General features: G+C 37.7%; 1 pseudogene; it reads left to right on the top strand.

Annotated features, from left to right (window-relative positions):
• Positions 1-15,627, top strand: part of LOC122747821 — a 94,475-nt pseudogene that overhangs the window by 29,143 nt on the left and 49,705 nt on the right.

The raw sequence follows: 15,627 nt of genomic DNA, 5'->3' as shown, positions 1-15,627 counted from the left end.
AATAGTGCTAATTGGTAGAACTGCGACAAGTAATAAAACTTACTGGGGGACTGGATATATCTCAGACCCCATCCCCAAAGTTTAAAGAACTGTCCCAAGTCCATTATCTCAACAATAAAACTTATAGGAGACAGTGAAAATTTAACAAGCAATTAACTTTTAGGCAAAGCAAGAAGCTAGCTATTGGGGGGAGTGGGGCTAGGTATCTTTTATACTCCATCCTCAGAGTTTAATCTTACTCAAATCCATAATTGTCCCACACAAGAGGATAATGAGCAAGAAATATGCTCAGGACCAGTACTCCATGCTTGATATATTCTTCCACTCTCCTACACCTCCCTGTCCCTCACTCTGAGTCCACTTGAAGGTATTTACCCTTTGTTTCCTTTAAAATCCTATTCATAAATGATTCTCTGTGGTTAGAATTTGTTATCCTTTTGATTAATCGCTGAATCTGGCTTCCATCTTCTGCCATTTCTATGTTGAGTGAAATGTATTTTTGCATACGCACACATAACTGCTCCTAGGCTTCCTGTCTTATTTAACCAATTCTCTTAACCCTGATGATATTAAAGTTATGAAGGAATTATTTGTGTCATGTAAACACTGTCGCTATTTAGCCCCTTACTATTGCTAATGTAATTTATTATTATTATTAATTCTTTTCTTTTGACTCCTGGATTTGCATTTCAAAGTTTATTCTCATCTCTGGTCTTTTCATCAAGGATACTTGAGAGTCCTCTATTTCATTAAAGATCCTTTTTCATCTCATAGGATTATATTCATTTTTTTTTCTGGGTGAGGTTTTCTTGGTTATGTCTTTATCTTTTGCCTTTTGGAGTATTGTGTTCCAATTTCTCTGGTCTTTTATATTTGTTGTTGTCGTTCAGTTGGTTCAGTAGCAACTGACTCTTCATGACCCCATTTGGGGTTTTCTTCACAAAGATACTGGAGTGGTTTGTTGTTTCCTTCACCAGCTCAGTTTACAGATGAGGAAACTGAGACAATCAGAGTTAAGTGACTTGCCTAGGGTCACACAGCTGGTAAGGGAGTCCAAATTTGAACTAAGTCTGATGAGTCTTCCTGACTCCAGGCCCAGAACTTCATCAATTGCACCACCTGGCTGCTCAGTCCTTTATATTCCTAGCTGGTAAATCATTATTCTGGTGGGTTCTTTGAATTATTTTTTTCCTCTTCTTGCACTGTTTTTTTTTTCCTTTGACCTAGAAGCTCCTGATTTTGGAGTTTGTTTTCATTCTGAGGTTTCTTTTAAAAGATTTTCAGTGGACCCTCTTGTTCTAATTGATCTGGGTGGATTTCTTGAAATCTGATGTCTAAGCTATATTTGTGGTCATGAATAAATGAATGAATGCAGCCTTTATTAAATGCTTATTATGTGCTAAGCATTGGATAGGAAAGTAAGACAATCCCTGCACCAAGGAGTTCACATTCTATTGTTCTTTTAAAAAAAATTTTTTTTTGGTGAGGCAATTGGGGTTAAGTGACTTGCCTAGAGTCACACAGCTAGTAAGTGTTAAGTGTCTGAGGCAGGATTTGAACTCAGGTCCTCTTGAATCCAGGGCCGGTGCTCTATCCACTGCGCCATCTAGCTGCCCCAAAGAGTTCACATTCTAATGGGGGAAATAACACATATGGGAGGTTTCAACTGCAAGTTTGGTAGAAAGGTCCCATAGTTCTTCATATGCAGCAGCAAGAAAAAGAAGAGCAAGGAAGGAAAGGTAAAGGATAAGGGCAAAGATGTATCCAACCAAATGCAGAATTCTAGAGAATAGCATGGAGTAAGAAGGTTTCCTTAAATGAGCAATGCACAGAAATAGAAGAAAGTAACAGAATGGTAAAGACAATAAATTTCTTCAAGAAAATTGGAGATACCAAGGGAACATTTCATGCAAAAATGGGCATGATGAAAGACAAAAATAGTAGGGACTTAACAGAAGTAGAAGAGATTAAGAAAAGGTGGCAAGAATATACAGAAGAACTTTACAAGAAAGATCTTAACATTATCTATAACCATGATGGTGTGGTTACTGATCTAGAGCCAAACATCCTAGAGAATGAAGTCAAGTGGGTCTTAGGAAGCATTGCTAACAATAAAGCTAGTAAAGGTGATAGAATTCCTGATGAGCAAATTAAAATTCTAAAAGATGATGCTATTAAAATGCTACATTCAACATTACAGCAAATTTGGAAAACTCAACAGTGGCCACTGGATTGGAAAAGATCCATTTATGTCCCAATCCTAAAGAAGGGCAACACTAAAGACTGTTTAAATTACAGAAAAATTATACTCATTTCACACACCAGGAAGGTTCTGCTTGTGATTCTGTAAGCTAGGCTTCAGCAATATGTGAACCAAGAATTACCAGAAGAGCAGACTGGTATTCAAAGAGGCAGGGGAACTAGAGACCAAATTGTTAACATTTGCTGCATTATGGAGAAAGCAAGGGAGTTTCAGGGGGAAAAAATCTACTTCTGATTCATTGACTTTACTTTGATTGTATGGATCACAACAAAATATAGCAAGTTTTCAAAAAGATGGGATTACCAGATCATCTTATTTGTCTCCTAAGGAATTTGTATGTGAGCCAAGAAGCAAAAGTTAGAACTGAACATGGAACAGTTGTTTGGTTTAAAAGAGAGAATAACATACACATTCAGTTTGGTATAGAAATTTATCTGATCCTGAAGGAAAGTAGGAGGGGAAAGGAATAAGAGAAGGTGAGGATAATAGAAGAGAGGGCAGATTAGGAGAGCTGATAGTCAGAAGCAAAACACTATTGGGGAGGGACAGGGTGAAAAGAGAGAGAAAAGAATAAATGGTGGTGGGGGGACTAACAGGATGGATGGAAATAGTTAGCAATAATAACTGTGAAAAGGGGCAGCTAGGTGGCGCAGTGGATAGAGCACCGGCCCTGGAGTCAGGAGGACCTGAGTTCAAATCCGGCCTCAGACACTTAACACTTACTAGCTGTGTGACCCTGGGCAAGTCACTTAACCCCAATTGCCTCACCAAAAAATAAAATAAATAAATAACTGTGAAAAAAAAATTAAGCAGGTTTCTCTGATAAAGGTCTCATTTCTCAAACATATAGAGAACTGAATCAAATTTATAAAAAATAAGAGCCATCCTCCAAATGATAAATGATCAAAAGATATGAACAGTTTTCAGATGAGATAATCAAAACTATCTATAGCCATATAAAAAGTGCTCTATGGGGGCAGCTAGGTGGCGCAGTGGATAAAGCATCGGCCTTGGATTCAGGAGTACCTGAGTTCAAATCTGGCCTCAGACACTTGACACTTACTAGCTGTGTGACCCTGGGCAAGTCACTTAACCCCCATTGCCCCGCAAAAAAAAAAAAAGTGCTCTAACTCACTATTGATGAGAGAAATGCAAATCAAAACAATTCTGGGGTACTACCTCATATCTATTAGATTGGCTAATAGGACAGAAGAGGAAAATAACAAATATTGGAGGGGATGTGGGGAAAATGAGACATTAATGAACTATTGGTGGAGTTGTAAACTTATTCAACCATTCTGTAGGGCAATTTGTTTTTTTTTAAATAATATTAAACATTTTTATTTTTAGTTTTGAGTTCAAAATTCTCTCCCTCCTTCTCTCCCTCCCCTTCCCTCCCTGAGGGAGAAAGCAATAAGATTTAGGTCCAATTATATAAAACATTACCATATTAGTTATTTTGTATAAGAAAACTTAAATAAAAGAAAAAAATGAAAGTGAAAAATAGCATGCTTCAGTCTGTGTTCAATCAATATCAGTTCTTTCTTTGGAGATGGGTAGTATGCTTTATCATTAGTCCTTTGGGATAGTTTTGGATCATTGTATTGCTGAAAATAGTTGTCAGTCACAGTTCTTTATCAAACAATATTGCTGTCACTGTGCACAACTTTCTGGTTCTGCTCACTTTACTATAGTATATATCAGTTCATATAAGTCTTTCCAGGTCTTTCTCAAATTGTTCTGCTTGTCATTTCATTTCTTTTCTTTTCCTTCCTTCCTTCCTTCCTTCCCTCTCTCTCTCTCGGTTTATTTTCTTTTAATTCTAGTAACTGTCATCAAAAATCTAATAAATTACTCACAAATTTTACAACAGAACAAAATGCCTTTAACAAACTAACTATAAAGAGGAAAACGGATTTAATCAAGCAACAGTTCAAGTTCACATAGTGGTATTCTGATTTTCTAGATGGTAAATTTATATCCAAAACTTCTGCTTGCCATTTCTTACAGCACAATACTATTCCATCACAATCGTATACCACAGTTTATTTAGCCATGTCCCAATTTATGGGCATTCCTTTGATTTACAATTCTTAGCCACCACAAAAAGAGATGCTATAAATATTTTTGTACAAATAGGTCTTTTTCTCTTTTGGGAGATGTCTTTGGGATAAAATCCTAGCCGTGGTATTGCTGGATCAAAGGGTATGCATCATTTTTATAGCCCTTTGGGCATAGTTCCAAATTTGGAACTATGCCCAAAGGGCTATAAAACCATGCATACTCATTGACCTAGCAATACCACTACTGGGTCTGCATCCAAAGAGATAAAAAATAAAAAGGAAAAGGGCCTATATGTACAAATATATATATATATATATACACACATATATCAGCTCTTTTTGGGTGTCAAAGAATTAGAAATTGAGGGTATGCCCATCAATTAGGGAATGGTTGAACAAATTGTAGTATGTGATTATGATGGAATACTATTGTGCTATAAGAAATGATGAGGAAGATGCTCTCAGAAAAACATGGAAAGACTTACACGAGGTGATGCAAAGTGAAATTTACTGTGTACAAAGTAACAGCAATATATTTTTTTTGTTTTTTGTTTTTTTTGTTTTTAGTGAGGCAATTGGGGTTAAGTGACTTGCCCAGGGTCACACAGCTAGTAAGTGTTAAGTGTCTGAGGCCAGATTTGAACTCAGGTCCTCCTGACTCCAGGGCCGGTGCTCTATCCACTGCGCCACCTAGCTGCCCCCAACAGCAATATTTTAAGATAATAAGCTGTGAATAACTTAGCTATTCTTAGCAATGCAATGACCCAAGATAACTCTGAAGGACTTATGATGAAAAATGCTATTCATCCCCAGAGAAGGAACTGATGGAATCTGAATGCAGATTGAAGCATATATTTTCTTACTTTATTTTTCTTGAGTTGTTTTTTTGTTTATGTTTTCTTTAGCAACATGACTAACATGGAAATGTTTTGCATGACTACACATGTATAACCTATATAGAATTGCTTACCTCCCCAATTGGGGGAGGCAGGAGAGGAAGAGAGAGAATTTGGAGCTCAAAGTTTTAAAAAAGAATGTTAAAAATTGCTTTTACATGTAATTGGGGAAAATAAAATACTAAACAAACAAAAAAGGACTTATTGGAAAAGACCCTTATGTTGGGGAAGAGTAAGGGAAAAGGAAAAAAAAAAGGATTGGTAGGGGATGGGATGCATACTGTCATGTAAGCAATGAACATGAGCTTGGACAGATTTTGTGAGATAGTGGAGGACAGAAGAGCCTGGACTACTATGGTCCATGGGGTCACAAAAAGTCAGACACAATTGAACAATAAAAACAACAAAGAAGATGGCAATGCCTCTTCTTTAATGTCATCTCCACTGATAAGATCATATCTCCCTCAGGTTGCTTTGTTGCTTCATCTAGGCTGAATTTCCTGTTCTTTGCGTGACATTTAGTTGGCAGTTGGTGAAGATGGCTGACCTCTTCTCCACAGGAATTGCTTCCTCAGAGGATGGCTGTGAGGTATGGACTGGAAGTAGCGATGGTGCTCTGAGGAATGATGCCACTCCTGGGGCTCCAGTCCCCATCTGTCTGTTGGTGGCAGTCATTGCTGGTGGTGATGAGGGAAGTAGGTCCCCTCTCTGCAATGATTTCTCCCCTCAATGATGGCTGTAGGGGCTGGGCTGGAAGCAGGTCTGGTGATTTGGGGGTCAGGATTCTGGGCTGATCCCATCAGTGTCTGAGTGGAGATGGTAGGTAAGCTGGTCCTGATGATCTGAACTGCTTGGAAAATGTTGCCTCTGGTCCCTTGCTACTTCGGCAAGGCTGACTTGCATTCTGTGTGTGTGCCCTTGATTATTACTTAGCAAAAATGACTGGCTCTCTTCTCATAGAGTCATTTTCCTTGATGATGGCTATGAGGGTTGGGTTGGAAACAGGAATGGTCATGGCTTTTTCATAGTCCAATAATTGTTAAACTATCTCTTCTTTATTCTTTTTCCAGTTCAGTTGTAGGGGTTTTTTGTTTGTTTGTGTTTTTTTGGTGAGGCAGTTGGAGTTAAGTGACTTGCCCAGCTAATAAGCAGGTCAGTTGTTTTTGATTTAGATTATTTTACATTTTCTTCTAGTTTTCATTCTTTTGACTTTGTTTTAATATTTCTTGTTGCCTTGGTCTACACATAATTTTTGCCAAACAATTTTCTAGTTTTCCAAGCAGGTTTTGTGGAATAGTGAGTGGGCTCTTATCTGAATAGTGGATTCTTTGGTCTTATCAAAACCTCAGCTACTATGTTTATTTTCTTCATTTATTAAAAATTGTCTCCCTTGATATTCTTGTCCTTTATATTTCTTTCAGATGAATTCTCTTATGATATTTGGTTTTGCTCTAAAACAATCTTGTAAGTTTGTTTAGGGTGGCGAATAGTACATAAATTGTTTTAGTATCACTTTATTATAATGACAACCTACTGTAATCAATTAATATTCTCCCATTATCTGGGTTTCTATTACTGTAAATAACATTCTCTAATTGTAATCATATAATTTATGTGTATATCTAGGTAGGTACTGCTAAGTATTTTAGAAATTTTGAAGTGATTATAAAGAAAAGATTTCTGATATATCTTGTTGGTAATATACAAAAATGCTTATGATTTTATGGTTTTAATTTATTTCCACTACAAATAATAATGGATTATAGCTTAAGATATGTGTTCCTTAACATATTAAAGGAAATTCCATTTATTACCATGTATTCTAGTGTTTTGTTTTGTTTTGTTTTTTTTGCGGGGCAATTGGGGTTAAGTGACTTGCCCAGGGTCACACAGCTAGTAAGTGTCAAGTGTCTGAGACCAGATTTGAACTCAGGTCCTCCTGAATCCAGGGCCGGTGCTTTATCCACTGCGCCACCTAGCTGCCCCGTATTCTAGTGTTTTAACAGAAATGTGCATTGTATTTTATAATATATGTATGTATATATCAATATGTTGATACACACATATATGATATCTATTGTTTTGTTGCTAATATAGTAGATTATATTTATATTTCATAATATTGAACCAATCCTTCATTCTTGGAATAAATCCAACATGGTCATAGTGTAAAAAATTTTATTGTCTTAGAGAGTCATTAACTTCTGTTTGAGCCATTTTCAAGGAGTTTGTTGATTCAGCAAGGTTTTGTACCTCTTATTAATTCTGTCAACTGTCAACTAAGTTTTCAATTCTCCTTCCAATTCTTTCTTCCATATCTCTCAATTCTTTTCTAATTATGTCCTTTAGCATTATCATTTTATTTATAAAGTAATTTTTAAACTCTTAAAAAAGTTCATGTTTCATTTCTTCTAAGAATTCTAGTTGAATTTATAGTTAACGGTTTTCTTTGAGGGTTTGCTTATAAATCTTTGGAGTCATTCTCTTCTCCTAGGTTTATATCTTTATTACCATAATAGCTCTTTTATGATAATGGCTTTATGATAATAGCTCTTTTTTTGTTTACTCATTCTTCCGTCCTTATTTCTTGAACTGGTACTTTGTATCAGGCTGAGGCTCTGCATACTTATTTGTGGGAATGTCTGGGCCTTACTTGGTCCTGTTTTGTATTCTCTTAGGTCTTGCTGTTGCTTTGTTTGGATATGGAGTGCCATGTTCTTCAACAATCTCAGAGGAAAATCAAGGTATGGCCCTACAAGCTTTCAGTGAATCCAAAGTGTGTGTGATCTAGGGGGAGGTCTAATTGCTGCCCTCCCAGACTGAACTTCCCAAGCTCTGGACCCCAGTTGTGGTCTAGGGAGTATAGGTGATACAAGTATAGGCTTCTCCTGCTTAGAGCTCTGGTAGACTGCTGCTAACCCCAGTTCCAATGGGCTAGTTGGCAGACTCTGTCAGGTTGATACAACTGTAGGCTTTCCTTGGCCTGAGCTCCCTGTCCTGGTTACTAAGTTATAGTCTGGGGTAGGAATCTAAGATTCCCCTTGGTCAGAGACACACAGCTGCTTATTTCTCTTCCTGTTCCTTGCCCAGTACGTAGCCTCAGGCCCCACTGTTCCTTTCTTGTTGTACCACCCCTAGGCATAGATCCTCTCTTTAGTCTGTTCTGGATCTTCAACCCAGATTTGGAATAGGTGGGAGGTAAATTGGGTATGAGGCTCCTCTTGATTAGAAGAGGCTTGCTCCTAGCAGGGATAGGGGGGAGTTGGGGATAAGATTGGGGGTAGTAACAGGAAAGGCAATTGTTTAAATTAGCTATTTCTCCTAATCATGCTCTAATATGTTCAGCAATAAGGAAGGTCACAAGTGAGGACAGAGGCTGCAATATAAACAGAGTCAGAGACAAAATTGAGGAACTTCAGACATAATGGAGATGCTTTATTTTTCTCAGTTACCTACAAAGTCATTCATAGTTCGGCTTCAGTGTGATGGGAGGTATCTGGTGGAGTGCATCAGGGATCTGTGCTTGGGCCTGCACTATTTCAGATGCTTATTAATGATTTCCATAAAGGCATTGATGGCATGCATTAGGGGCAGGTCTAATGCCAGTACTCTTTTAATTCATATTCAATGTTGGAACAAAATGAAGCACTCATAAGTCACTGAACAGTTAACAGAAGGAGCTTCACTTTGCCATATCCTTGTACAACAAGGATATGAAACAAGCATATATTTACACTTAGCTTCTCTGAACATAGCTCCTTTTATCTCCATGTGGAAGTGAGTCTAGTCATCTGGCCAGGATATAGCAACTCTCATGGTCTCTGGACATCCACCAAGTCAGAGAAACCTTGACTCCATGTGGGTGGGACTTTTTATACCCTTGGCTGACTAGGAAGCTGTGTTAAGGGAAGCAGGGGCCAGTCAGTTGCCAAATCCATCTTTGTTGATTTTTAGGTAAAACTCACCTCCATTTTAGGGAAATAGAGGAACTCTGGTCCTATCAAATGTACCAATGACAGAAAACTGGGAAGGATAGTTAATGCCTGGATAACAGTCAAGATCTTGAGAGCCTAGATTGTTGTACTGAATATAATAATATAGAATTCAAAAGGAATAAATATAAAATCTCACTCTTGGGTCCAAAAATTCAACTTCACAAATACAGAATTGGAGACACTGCTTAATCTTTATTGCCGCTATTGAAACCAGAAGGTTTCTTCCTTTCCCAACCTACTTTACCTGCCCTCCATTGATCTTGGAGCCCTCTCTCAGTTCTCAATAGGAGTAGAAAGGGTTTACTCAGCAGCTGGTGAGGTACAGTGAACATGCCAAGGATAATATAGCAACTAGATGGATCTTAGATTTGGGTATGTAATGACAAATCGATTATATCTATATATATATATATCTATATATATATAACAGTAAGCTTAAGGAATCCAACCTCTTCCTCATATGAACCTTAGCCCTAACACATATCTTTTCTCCTCTCAGTACACATGGGGAGGACCCATCATTGCTGTGCAGGTGGAGAATGAGTATGGCTCCTATGACAAAGATCCAAAATATATGCCCTACATTAAGAAGGTAAGAGGTATATCATTTGGTCTCTAGATCTTCTCATTCCTTTATTTTCCAATTGTTACTAATCATAGCAGATATATTTTTTATTTAGAATTTTATTTTTCCCAAATTACATGTAAATACAAATTTTTACATCAACTTTTTAAAAACTGTGTGTTCCAAATTCTCTTCCTCCTTCCCTCCCTTCCCAAGAACTCAAGTAATTCAATATAAGCTATACATGAGCATTCATGCAATTTTTTTCACAGTTACTATTGTTAACTGTTTTCCCTACACCCTATTCCCTCCTCAATGAAATTTACTCTATTTTCTACCTTCTTTCGCCCTATGCCTCCTCAAAAGTATTTTGCTTCTGACTGCCCCCTCCCTCAATCTAGCCAGGTTGTAAAAGAAAACAGACAAAAACAAAACTTCAGATAAAGGAACTAACAAAAAAACACCTTATGCTTCAATCTGTACATAGACACCATCACTTCTCTCTCTGTAGATGGACTGCATTTTTTCATAAGACCTTCAGAGTTGTCTTTAGATCATTGAATTACTGAAAATAACCAAGTCATTCACAGCAGATCATCTTACAGTATTGCTGTTATTTTGTATAAAGTACATTTCACATTGCATCAGCTCATGTAGGTCTTTCCAGGTTTTTCTGATAGCATCCTGCTCATCATTTTTTTAATAGCAAACTACATTTATATAGTACTTTAAAGAGAGATTTCCTTACAATAAGCCCATGAGGTTGATTCTTGCAACAACAGTAATAGATAACATTTATATAGTATCTTGTACCTGACAAAGAATTTTCTTCACAATAGCCCAGCAAAGTACCATATGTTTTATCATCATCATCATCATCACCATCAATCACCACCAATCAATTCTCATCATCACCATCAATCTATCCTCCTCCTCGTCAGTCAGTCCCCATCTTCATTAATTAATCCTCCTCATCATCAATCACTCCTCATCAGTCAATTCTCATCTTCACTCAATCATCAATCATCATCATCATCTTATATGACTCTTGCCTCTGCTTCAAAATTTTTTTTGACAGTTACTATTGTTAACTGTTTCCCTCCATCCTATTCCCTCCCCCATAATATTTGCTCTATTTTCTACCTTCTTTCATCCTATGCCTCCTCAAAAGTGTTTTGCTTCTGACTGACCCCTCCCTCAATCTGCCCTCCCTTCTTTCACCCCTCCCTCCTTATCTCCTTCCCCTCTTATTTTCTTGCAGGGTTCAGTAGATTACTCCACCCAATTGAGTGTGTATGCTATTCCCTCCTTGAGCCCACTCTGATGAGAGTAAGGTCTTTGAGCCAGTTCTGATGAGTGTAAGGCCTTGCTCCTCCCCCATTTCTTCCCCCACTCCATAAGCCCTTTCCTGCTTCTTTCATGTAGGATTTCACCCCATTCTACCTCTCCCCTTCCCCTTCCCCCAGTGCAATCCTCTCACCCCTCTATTTTACCATAAAGATGTCATCATGGGGCAGCTAGGTGACACAGTGGACAAAGCACCCCCCCCCCAGGACCCAAGAGGATGTGAGCCCAAATTTGGCCTAAGACACAAGACACTCACCCATTGCATGACCCTGGGTATGGCACCCAACCCTGACCCCCTCCCTCAAAAAAGAAAAACCAAAAATAAATGCTTTAAAGATATCATCCCTTCATAAGCAATTCCTACCTGTGCCCTCTGTCTAAATTTATTCCCATCATCTGCCATAATACTGAGAAAGTTCTTATGAGTTAGATGTATCATCTTCCCATGTAGGAATATAAACAATTTAACCTTTTAACATCCCCCTCTTGATTTCTTTTTCCTGTTTACCTTTTTATGTTTCTCTAGGGTCATGTATTTGAAAATCAAATTTTCTATTCAGTTCAGGTCTTTTCATCACTAATACTTGAAAGTCCTTTTTTTCATTGAAGTCCCATTTTCCCCCTGAAAGATGATACTCAATTTTGTTGGGTAGGTGATTCTTTGTTGTAATCCTAAATCCTTTGCCCTCTGGAATATCATATTCCATGCCCTCTGATCCTTTAATGTAGAAGATGCTAGATCTTGTGCTATCCTGACTGTGGCTCCACAGTACTTGTTTCTTTTTGGCAGCTTGCAATATTTTCTCCTTGACCTGGGAGCTTTGGAATTTGACTATAATATTCCTGGAATTTTTCATTTGGGGATCTCTTTCAGGGGGTGATTGATGGATTCTTTCAATTTCTATCTTACTTTCTATTTTTAGAATATCAGGGAAATTTTCCCTGACAATCTCTTGAAAGATGATGTCTAAGCTCTTTTTTTGATCATGGTTTTCAGGTAGTCCAATAATTTCCAGATTATCTCTCCTGGATCTATTTTCTAGGTCAACTGTTTTTCCAAGAAGATATTTCACATTGCCCTCTATTTTTTTTTAAAATTCACTTGGGTTTGCTTTATTGTGCCTTGGTTTTTCATAAAGTCATTAGCTTCCATTTTTTCAGTCCAATTCTTAGGCAATTATTTTCTTCAGAGAGTTTTTCCATTTGTCTTTTTAAGCTGTTGACTTTTTTTTATGACCTTCCTGCATCACTCTCATTTTTTATTCCTACCTCTCTTACTTTATCTTCAAAGTCCTTTTTGAGTGCTTCTATCGCCTGAGACCAATTCATGTTTTTCTTGGAATCTTTGGATGTAGGAACCCTGACATTTCTATCCTCTTCTGAGGGTGCACCTCTATCTTCCTTGTCACCAAAGAAACTTTCTATGGTCCTCATCTTTGTTTGATCATTTTGCCTGCTTATTTTTTACTTTAAACTCCTTCTTAAAGTGGAGCACTGCTTCCAGGCTGCACTGTCTCTAGCTTCAGGGGGTCCAAGGTGGTACAATCTAAGGAGTGGCAAATTCTTCACTTGCCTGGCTTGTGCTCAGGTCTGTCCATAGGAGAGATCTTAACCATTTTTAAAAACATGAACTCTTTTATCAAGGGCTATTCCAAGAGAGAATAGGCCAAATACCATAAGAGGAGTCAGGGAATCTGGCTTCTCTCCTGATTCTAGCCCTGACTTACTATATAATCTTTGGCAAACCAATCCCTCACTCTAGTCTGATGGAGAAAATCATTTGGCTACAATATGTACTAGATACTTCTTGGGTGCAAAGTCTTATACTAGAAACTTGGGGGCTGGGGAACAAAAGAAATGGAAGATACAATTTTTGCTTATAATTGAGCACAAAGACAAGAGCAAATTCACAGACAGAGTAGTCACAGTAGTCACAGAGTGCCAAGGACACACAGAGGAGAGAACAAGGTTGAATAGACTGAGTAGAATTAATCAAGGAAAGCTTCCTGGAAACATCTACTTCTCTTTTAGGTGGAACATACAGAAAGATAAAGGAATAACTCTGAAGGACTTGGAGCACCTGAGAAGGGGAAGGCATGAAATATGAGGGGATGACTAAAAGGAGCAGCCACCTTTAGGCCACTATATCTAAGGCTGCTTTGGTTTTGTCTCGGGTGCCTTCTGTTCCAGTGAGCAGATCTGCCTCTTGGAATATTCCTTCTCCTACCCACTTAGCTTCCCCCTGCCAAATTAAAATGCATGATCAAATTGCAGTGGATAGAATCAGATTGACTAATATGACAAAAAAGGAAAATGATAAATGTTGGAGGGAATGTGGGAAAACTGGGACACTAATGCACTATTGGTTCACGGTTGTGGACTGATCCAGCCATTCTGGAGAACAATTTGGAACTATGCTCAAGGGCCTATTAAACTGTGTATGCCCTTTGATCCAGCCATTCCACTGCTAGATCTATATCCTAAAGAGATCATAAAAAAGGGAAAAGGACTGATGTGCAAAAATATTTATAGCTGCTCTTTTTGTGGTGGCAAAGAATTGGAAATTGAGGGGATGTCCATGAAGTGGAGAATGGCTAAACAAGTTGTGGTATATGAATGTAATGGAATACTATTGTGCTGTAAGAAATGATAAGCAGGATGCTCTCAGATAAACCTGGAAAGACTTACATGACCTGATGCAAAGTGAAGTGAGCAGAACCAGGAAAACATTATACACAGTAATAGCAATATTGTACAGTGAAGAACTTAGCTATTTTCAGCAATACAATGATCTAAAACAATCTCAAAAGATTCATGATGAAACATGCTATCTGCCTCTAGAGAAAGAAATTATCTTGTCTGAATACAGACTGAACCATACTATCTTCCTTCCTTCCTTCCTTCCTTCCTTCCTTCCTTCCTTCCTTCCTTCCTTCCTTCCTTCCTTCCTTCCTTCCTTCCTTCCTTCCTTCCTTCCTTCCTTCCTTTCTTCCTACTTTCCCTCTCTCTCCATAGGTATATGAACTCCAAATATGTCAAAGAGCATAACCAGGTAGAGTAAGGTCTTGCCTAGTCATTGTTTGTTATAATCAGAAAAGAGAGGAGAGCCAAGAATGTAGAGGGAGAAAATGCCAACACATACTTAAATCAGGTCCTTGGTGATTGGGCACATAACAATAGGGCAAAGGAAAAACTAGGATATTATACTCAGTCCTCATCCAGAATCTTGGGACAGCCATCTCATCTGAATGTCAGCTGCTTCTGGGTCTCCAGAAAGTTCTGCCATTAACTCAGGAGCAGGGGCTTTCTTCTGATGATCCAGGAGTACATACCCATAAATGTGGCAGCTGTGGGAGTAGTCAGAAGGGCCTGGTAGGGGCCTTTGGATTGAAGGAGGGAGTAAATAGGTGCAATTTCCTGAAATCAGGAAAGGAGGAATCTCACTCCCCAAATATCTGTAACATGGAAACAATGACTGACTGATCAGTATAGGACCAGTTTTCAGATAAGACATATAGGTTGCTTGAGATGCACAATTGTAAGAAAACCCCTTGCATCAATCTTTGGATCTGAGATTTTTGTCCTTAGTTAAGAACCTCTAAACAGCCCATAGAGATGGTCCAGTTTCCCAGCCATGCAGGCCTAGTTGCAAACAATGCAATAAGGTTTTCATTCAGTTTCCTGCAATTGAATAAAGTTTTCTCACAAGACAGAAATTGGACTAGATCCATGAACGAATAGATACTAAGATAATTCCAGGATTGAGTCACAAGATGGAGTCAGTATGGTTCACTCAATTCCCACTATTAACCATTTGCTGGTCTAATCCTAACAGTTAAGATTTCATTTATTCCTTACTTATAAATTAAAACTAACCATATTCTGGGGTTTCAGACATACAGTAAATACCTAATAGTTGACTCATCATTGGTATGTTGAAATTATATCTCTAAACCACCCTATATACTTTTATAATAGCCAAGAATTTTCAAGTGAAAACTCGCTATTGTAGTAAAATTATTATCATGTTTTATAACAAAGCATACCCAATTAAATATTTAACAGTTTTCAAATATCTATTTTTAAACCACGTCCTTTTAAAAGCTCAATTCATATGGAAAAGCATCCAGATTAAAAAGTTGTTTTGTCTAATAGCATTTCTGTTACAATGGTCTCTCAAATTTCACAATATAAGAGAATTTAGAAATACAGTAAGAACACAAACAATATAATGTATTTAAAACATGAAACAAAACCTCAGATGACATCAATTCAGTTAATTGCATTTTCAAATTATCCCATATAAATTGCATTTCTAAATTATCCCATATTAAAAACCATTACTTATTACCTTTGGCATTTTAAAACCAATTTAGAGTTATTAGGCATGGAACAATTACATTCAATTAAATAAAGAATCATAATGTAGTGCTTACCATATGCCAGTCATTATGGAAGCACTTTACAATCATTATATTATTTTGATCCGCACAACAAC

This window comes from Dromiciops gliroides, chromosome 3 (assembly GCF_019393635.1).
Source record: "Dromiciops gliroides isolate mDroGli1 chromosome 3, mDroGli1.pri, whole genome shotgun sequence".
In the NCBI taxonomy this organism is placed as follows: domain Eukaryota; kingdom Metazoa; phylum Chordata; class Mammalia; order Microbiotheria; family Microbiotheriidae; genus Dromiciops; species Dromiciops gliroides.
This window is presented reverse-complemented; position numbering and strand designations above follow the sequence as displayed.